The sequence below is a fragment of the Cydia pomonella genome, chromosome 11 (assembly GCF_033807575.1).
Source record: "Cydia pomonella isolate Wapato2018A chromosome 11, ilCydPomo1, whole genome shotgun sequence".
Taxonomy (NCBI): Eukaryota; Metazoa; Arthropoda; class Insecta; order Lepidoptera; family Tortricidae; genus Cydia; species Cydia pomonella.
In genome coordinates this window covers 18,703,373-18,711,327 of record NC_084713.1, presented here as the reverse complement: position 1 = coordinate 18,711,327, position 7,955 = coordinate 18,703,373, and the positions used below count along the sequence as shown (strand labels likewise).

Sequence of the window (7,955 nt, the reverse complement as noted above, 5' to 3'; positions counted from 1 at the left end):
GGTGGTCTGTGTCCAGTGTCTATAGGGTAGTGATGAACAACTATAAGCGGGAACACAAAATCCGTAAGAAGTATACATTGTTTATTATCTGCTTCTGCTGAGAGCGAGGAGCGCCGCCGCCAAATAAAAGCGTTTTCCAATACGCTGCTGTCCGGAGTGAGGGAGTGGGACAGTAGCCCGCTTCATGAGCGCTGGAGGACCTACCACAAACTTGTCACCATGAGGTCGGGGTGAACCACTCCTAGGCCTATTGTCTTATTTATTTTATTTGTATTTATTACTTGTATACTTTTATTAGTTTAATTAATTACTTCTTAATTAGTCTAATTTATTGAACATACCTATGGAAAAATATTTCTGGAATATTTTTTTATATAATTTCATTAAAGAGGCTTTTTAAAAATAAGGTTCTTTATCAATACTGTGAAGCTCGTCACCAGTGTCAAGAGTGAAACGACGAAGAAGAAGAATCTAGGTGTTCTCAAAATGTATTTGTTAAACGTATTATGCGAGGATTCGAACCCAATAAATACGTCAAACATTGAACAAGCTAAAACTGCTTCCAAAGGTCTTAAAATCCTTAATATTTATGGCAGGCAAATGCTCGTCTCCGATAACTGTGCAATGGGAATACTAGTACAGTTTTTGCCGACAACTATAATGGGATTCCACAATTCATATAACTTCCTTTATAAACTCGCCATTTTCACAAAAGTTGTACAAACACGTGTCAGAGACGATGGACGGGATTAAAATGATGTTTGGAAATTAAATTGAATGAATTGAAGTGAAATAGACCGGCAAATAGACTGCACAAGATGACAGGCGGACGCCGCGTGTTTTTGCTTCTCTTCTTTATCGTAACTGATAACATTTCATATGCTCAGCATAGGGAGGACTGGAAAGCGTGAGGAAAAGCCTTTGCCCAGCAGTGGGACACACAAATAAGATTAGAAAAGACCTTATTGGGATCACAGCGGAATCCAAAAAACGTTAATTTTGACTTGTCGTTTAGCTATCGATCGAATCGGACCTTTTAAGGGTGTTGGTTGTATCGTCTGTCACAGTTAAAACGATAGCTAAATTTTATTTTATGGGAAGTTTCATAGTTCACTGTTGAGTGACGTCGACCAGTCAATCAAGTGTGGTTTGTACGATTGGCCCTAAATGCTCTACTTTTGTACCCAAAGAAGAAAGGTAAATTTTCTAGGTGTTGTTCGCGTATACTCAAATTGGTAGAATTAGTCCAAGCTAAGTTGGCAGCGATTTTGATAGTCCAGACGGTGCACGGGTTATTTTAAATGTCAAACTTTTATGAAATTATGAAGTTTACTTAACACTTACTTAGTTTACGAAGCGGTGGTGGCCGAGTGGATATGACGTCCGACTTTCAATCCGGAGGTCGCGGGTTCAAATCCTGGCTCGTACCAATGAGTTTTTCGGAACTAATGTCTAATGGCAAGTAATGTTTTCGGAACGAAATATCATTTGATATTTACCACTAGCTTTTCGGTGAAGGAAAACATCGTGAGGAAACCTGCATACATCTGCGAAGAAATTCAAAGGTGTATGTGAAGTCCTCAATCCGCAATGGGCTAGCGTGGGGACTATAGCCCGAGCCCTCTCGCACATGAGAGGAGGCCTGTGCCCAGCAGTGGGACGTATATAGGCTGAATTATTATTATTATTATACTTAACACTTGTATCGTCTGATAGTCATTTATTTTACAGTACATATGGTGCTCCTTTACGGTAACTCGGACTATACGTACGTATGTCGAAAATTTAAAGGGCCATATGTACTGTAGTGTTGTATAATATACGTGCGAAAAAGTAATTCACATTTCTTACTTTTCGCACTTGTATCGTAATGTAATGTTGTCCCTGTCATGCGATGTTATATAAAATTTTATAAAAGCAAATTTTCCATTAATATTCGTTTTTATTGAGTGTTATTATATTCGAGTACAAACAATGATTATTTATTTGGCATAACACAACATCCAACAGAAGTAAAAAAAATATTATTCAACAGTCTTTTGTTTCGGAAGCCTATCACCAACAATCAAGTTTTGATAAAACCGAATCAAAGTACACAATGTAGTGCAAAAGTAGGCGTGTTTTATTTATAGCCCGTTGTGAACACAAATATAAAAGCGAAAAAAACACAATGCCTCACATTGCAAGAACAAAAACGTCGTATATACATAAAAGCTTCATACTTATTTGCTACGTTATTTTAATGGAAACTTTTTCATTCGCGACGGAGAATGATGGGCGTTTATTCAACGGAAAAATTATGCAACCAATTGTAATTTGAGCGTCGATAAAAACTGCTACTGTCCATTTTAATTTTCTCGAAGTTTCGTGGTTATGTTGTGTCAAAATATTGGTGCAACCTATTTGATTTTTTTTATATACTACGTCGGTGGCAATCAAGCATTCGGCCCGCCTGATGGTAAGCAGTCTCTGTATCCTATGTACGCCTGCAACTCCAGAGGAGTTACATGCACGTTGCCGACCCTAACACACAGCACCCTCGTTGAGCTCTGGCAACCCCTCACCGGCAGGAAAGGAACACAACACTATTAGTTGGGCTCTGCTCTAGACCTGGAATGATATCCGCTGTGCTGTGCCCTACCACACAAAGTGAGATGATATTCACAATGCCCATACCTCTCTTTTGGACGTAGTTTAAGGACGTACCCGGGGAGGGACCCGGGTCCGGGATTTAAAAGACCTATATAGTTTGCAATGCTTTTAATTACGCTTTCCTGTCTTTCCAAAATACGACTGTAAATCGTGTCATTCAGGACAACACGTGCCTTAAGTCGTAATGTCATGTTACTAAAGGTTAGATTTGACAAATATGCGCGTCATCGTGGATGACACGAACTATATTCACCTGATTAATTTTATCGTATAAGCTTGTAACACTTTGGGGTATCCACCCAGTGTTATAAACAGCTGAGTAGCATATTATATAGGTACTTTATAGGTTAGAAAATGGTATGTTTATTTTGGTAAGATTGGGTAGTTGAAATGTCTTCGACACGGATGTCATAGTGGGTCAGTCAAGGACTGAGACCTGTAGTGATATTTTCAACTTTACCTATACGCTTTTAGCTATATTGAGTGGACAAAACTTACCGGAGCGGTAGGTCAGTATGTGCGTTCACTCCGTTGCATTTTGCGCATCCATGTCGTGTTCCTGCGTTGTGCTAGGACACAGGCACTTTGTTTTCGTTGTGGTATATACATTTCACAATTGAAACACATTTTAAAACATAGAAATACCACGTATTAACAGTATGATTTCGATAAAACCGAGCAGTTGTTTATTTCAGCGGTAGACACTGACGGCTGTCAATGTCATTTGGTTTTTTTTGTCCATGGTTCCGTAACAGATGGTCGGTCACACTTGTTGTACGACAATAAACATATACTTGTGGTTCTTTTATCTTTTTATAATTTCCAATTATTAATAAAGTCCGTATTATTTGCTTCCCAAAATGAGTAACTCTTTTTATTGTTGATGTTTCGAATTATTCCGAGGGTCAAACCGGTCAGTCGCCGTATCCATTGAATGGGTAGGTTTTCATTCATCAGTTTGTCTATGGTTTCTCGGATTGGAATTTTGATAAATGATTGTTCGATCGATCTTCAAGATGTGAAGTATATTAGAAAATCTTTCGGCAATCAATCTTAGGGCTCGTCCCAAAATGTGCATAATTTAGAGTCTTAGAGCCTACCTAAAATGGCGGCTGCTAATCTTTTCCCTTCAATTTAACATAACTTGGTGAGTTTCCACACTTTTTAAATATATAAAGAAGGAAAGGAGGAGGTAGTGTGTCCTTTCGCAAATGGGTTAATATAGTGTTTTATGTGGATTTTCCAGCAAAACCTAATGTAACGTCAACCACCTCTTCGTCTTGCCACGCGGTCTGCAGGCGCCGTCGTTGGTATAGGAAATAATGGACCCGGCATAAACCCCGGTAAGTCATTTAATCGCTTCATTGCCGTAATTTAAATCGCGCTGTGCCTCAGTTTAAAATATAATTTTTCTATAAAGCTAAACGTGTTAAAACATAATTTTTTTTAACCTAGAACATTTTCTTTGTTCTTAGGGTTCTTTCCTGGACCCTGATTTTTCCTGGACCCTGGTTTTTTCCTGGACCCTGGTTTTTTCTGGACCCTGGTTCTCTAAGGCTGTGCCATCCGGTGGCAGCGTTCTTCTTGGCAGTGTCCGTGAAGTTAAGACTTTTATGAATATACCTTTAGTTAAATATGGACTCTTTACGCTGAACAGGTAACCTGTAATCCCTGTGAGCAATTGCTTACTGCTAAACATCCCCGGAGGTTGGGGCATAACTTTTACTTTAGACAGTGTTATGTTAGGAAGACAAATTTTGATATTGTTGTCCGTAGACACAGAGATGTCTATGATGTATTTAGTGTAAATTTCAAGAAATAGTGGTGTCACTAAGAAGTATTTAGTATTACTTATTTACTAATAAATAACTCGTGTTGACCGTAGCGGGTCATATATATTTAAGGAATAAACTGTGTATTAAATAAATTTGGGATTTTCATTTGGATATGTCATGCGCTTGATGAGGATAGTATCCTGGCGTCCTACCTTAAATTTTTGGATACCTATTCTCACTCCATAGTGGCCTGAACCGCGACCCTATCTATGATTGTAGTTAGCCGAAGGTATTTGTGAACTTTTCAGTAGTGAAGTTTGGTGAGTTCTGGATCACTCCATAGAAACACGTTTCCTTCTATGGAAACGGTCTTTAACAATAATAGAATCAGATCTTCTCCATATCCAGAGCTCATCCACACCTATTACAGTGGCGCCCAACGTGGGGCCTATGGAGTATGACATGTCCAAGTGAAACATTTTTGCATTATTTTAGTATTAAGGTTATTTTATGTAAAAGGGATTGCAAGTTATTGTTTTAAATGGTTGCTTGAGTTGGAGGTTAAACTTATAAATTTAACCAACTTATAAATAAAACTATACTACGCTAAATAATTAGCCTTACATAAGAGAAATTTTCTCACTATTTTAAAATACTTTAAAAGGGTTAAAATCTAATAAAGTTTTAACTTAACTTTAAAATATTGCAATTCAAAACTTGACACTGACTTACTTCTGAATTTAAATATCAATCTTAAAAAATGGATTTCCTAAATGCGGGATGTAAAATCATACATTTACATAAAGACGAAATGGCACATGAACTGGCGATTCGCAGACTTCCGGTTAATCCTGTATCGCGTCGGTCCAGCTTATGTCATGCGGTAAAACAGACTGCAGATTTAGCCAAAAAGGGTAGTTTGAAGTGCCAGGACTTGTTAATAAGTAACGAAGTTGCCGAATTGGAGCTCTGCCAACGTAAGGTAGAGGAAATAGATTTAGAAGCGAAAGGAGACTTAACGGCGTCGGCGATTGATAGACTATCCTCGCGATGCAAATATCTTTTGTGTCGTGTTTCACGGTTACCTCAGGAGACTGAAGCGGTACTTCTGTTGAAAACATTAATTACTTCTTTATTAGATCGGTTGAATGAGCAAGGCTCTTCTGCGTCGTCTGGGTCAGGTGATGATTTTCAATCTCCTAACGAATCTCGTTTTGTTAGGGAAATTATTTATAAGACGGGTGTCTGAAAAACCTACTTTCTTTCCCAACTTTAAAATTGAAAATGATAAACTTTTCCGTTACTCTAAGAATAAGTATCGTCTGACAGCTCAATTTGACTGGAAGCTGGTACTTCCTTATGAGCATCGTAACGAAGTCCTAAATAAGTGTCATGATGATCCTACAGCAGGTCATTTTGGCGTGGGTAAAACTCATTCCAAAATAGCCGACATATATTATTGGCCTACTTTATTTCAGGACGTCAAGGATTACGTCGACTCTTGTGAAATTTGTAAAACTTATAAACCTGTTAACTTAGCTCGTCCTGGTTTGATGGGTAATCCACGACGTATATCGTCGCCAGGCGAAGCAATATCTTGTGATATTCTTGGTCCCTTTCCTCCATCTTATCTGAGAAATCAGTATCTCTTCGTATGTGCTGATTATTTCAGTAAGTATGTGACTTTGTTTCCACTACGCAACATAACTGCTAAAGCTATCGTTAAGTGTATGGAAAAAGGGATATTTCTTATACATGGGGTTCCTAAATATATATTCTGCGACAATGGTGTTCAATTTACTTCCAAAGACTTTCGAGACTTAATGTCCAAATATGATGTCCCTCATATTTTCTATAACCCTAGGTATCATCCTCAGACGAATCAAACGGAACGAGTGAACCGTGAACTAGTAAGAACCATTGCCTCATACGTGCGTTCTGATCACCGTAACTGGGATAAGAACGTATCGGAAATACAATGTGCATTGAATACAGCTCGTCACGAAGTAACTAAAAATACACCGTATTTCTTAACACATGGTCGTCAAATGATTCTAGATGGTTCCCTTTATAATAGCGAAGGTCCCATAGATCAAAACGCGCTCGAATTAGATACCAGTGGTGCTTTTTCTGAAAGACTTAAAGAGCTCAAAACTGTATTTCAAAAAGTGCGTAACTCGTTGATTGCCTCCCATGAACGTAATGCTAGGTATTATAACATGAGGAAGCGTCACGTAGAACTGGAAGAAGGACAAATCGTTTATAAAAGAGGTTTCCCATTGTCAAATGCAGCAAAACATTTTTCTGCTAAATTAGCGCCCCGTTATGACAAATGTGTCATTCATAAAAAATTGAGTCCTCTTGTATACTCTTTAAAATCCTTAGAAGGAAAACTTCTAGGTAACTTCCATATAAAAGACATTGTACGTCCTGGTGAAGCCGAGCCGTCTTCCTAGCGGTACTCGTCTTAACACCAATTGGATACTTACACTTGAAAATATCCTATGTGATACTAAATATTGAACGTACCTACTAAACTGAATGCGACCTGGCACAAACTGGTTTTCATCAGACTAGGTATTTGTTCCATGTTTTTGTTTTTATTGGTACCGGGTGCACACGGACCAACATTAATCTTTCATGTGTCCTTATAAAGACATAAAACTTTAAATAATCTGAATAAACTGCAGAAACTTACTTTACTTATAAACCCTAAACGGGCCTATTACATGAAATATTATTAATTATTGAAAAAGGGACTACGTTCTCGCTAAACTGTACTGTAACTGAACTTTTGTTTGTAATTTTAGGAATTGTGTAATAGCTAGAGAATGTAGCTTGTTACATATTTCCACTACTGTCGGTGATAGGCAATTTCTTTAATAAAGGGAAGGTTGTTAACGTTGCCGTCTTTGACGTTTTCTTTTAGGTTTAGGAAAGCGCGCACTAGGAATAAGAAGGTTCGAACCAAAATTAGTCGTTAGATTTCCTTGGTCGAACTGATCATTCACCAAGTCATAGGTATAACTTTGGTTGTAAGACTTGTTTTTCTTTATAGATTATCTATGGTTTCTTATTTACGTTTCGTAGGTTAAGGTGTTCACGTCCTATTGGGCGTATAGCATTAAAAAAATTTTTTTTGTTTGAAAAAAAAATTTTTTTAACCCAACTAAAGATGAACTGTAACACTTTGGGGTATCCACCCAGTGTTATAAACAGCTGAGTAGCATATTATATAGGTACTTTATAGGTTAGAAAATGGTATGTTTATTTTGGTAAGATTGGGTAGTTGAAATGTCTTCGACACGGATGTCATAGTGGGTCAGTCAAGGACTGAGACCTGTAGTGATATTTTCAACTTTACCTATACGCTTTTAGCTATATTGAGTGGACAAAACTTACCGGAGCGGTAGGTCAGTATGTGCGTTCACTCCGTTGCATTTTGCGCATCCATGTCGTGTTCCTGCGTTGTGCTAGGACACAGGCACTTTGTTTTCGTTGTGGTATATACATTTCACAATTGAAACA

The 7,955-nt window shown here is 37.9% G+C and overlaps 1 long non-coding RNA gene across 2 annotated transcripts; it reads left to right on the top strand.

Moving 5' to 3' along the window:
* Positions 1–2,932: 2,932 nt before the first annotated feature.
* On the top strand, positions 2,933–4,579 carry LOC133523041 (uncharacterized). 2 transcript variants are annotated; one of them, XR_009800183.1, is made up of 2 exons: positions 2,933–3,799; positions 3,899–4,579. It is a non-coding gene; the product is annotated as an uncharacterized LOC133523041 (long non-coding RNA). The 2 variants fall into 2 exon arrangements; XR_009800182.1 differs by having other exon boundaries at positions 3,878–4,579.
* The last annotated feature ends 3,376 nt before the right edge of the window (positions 4,580–7,955 follow it).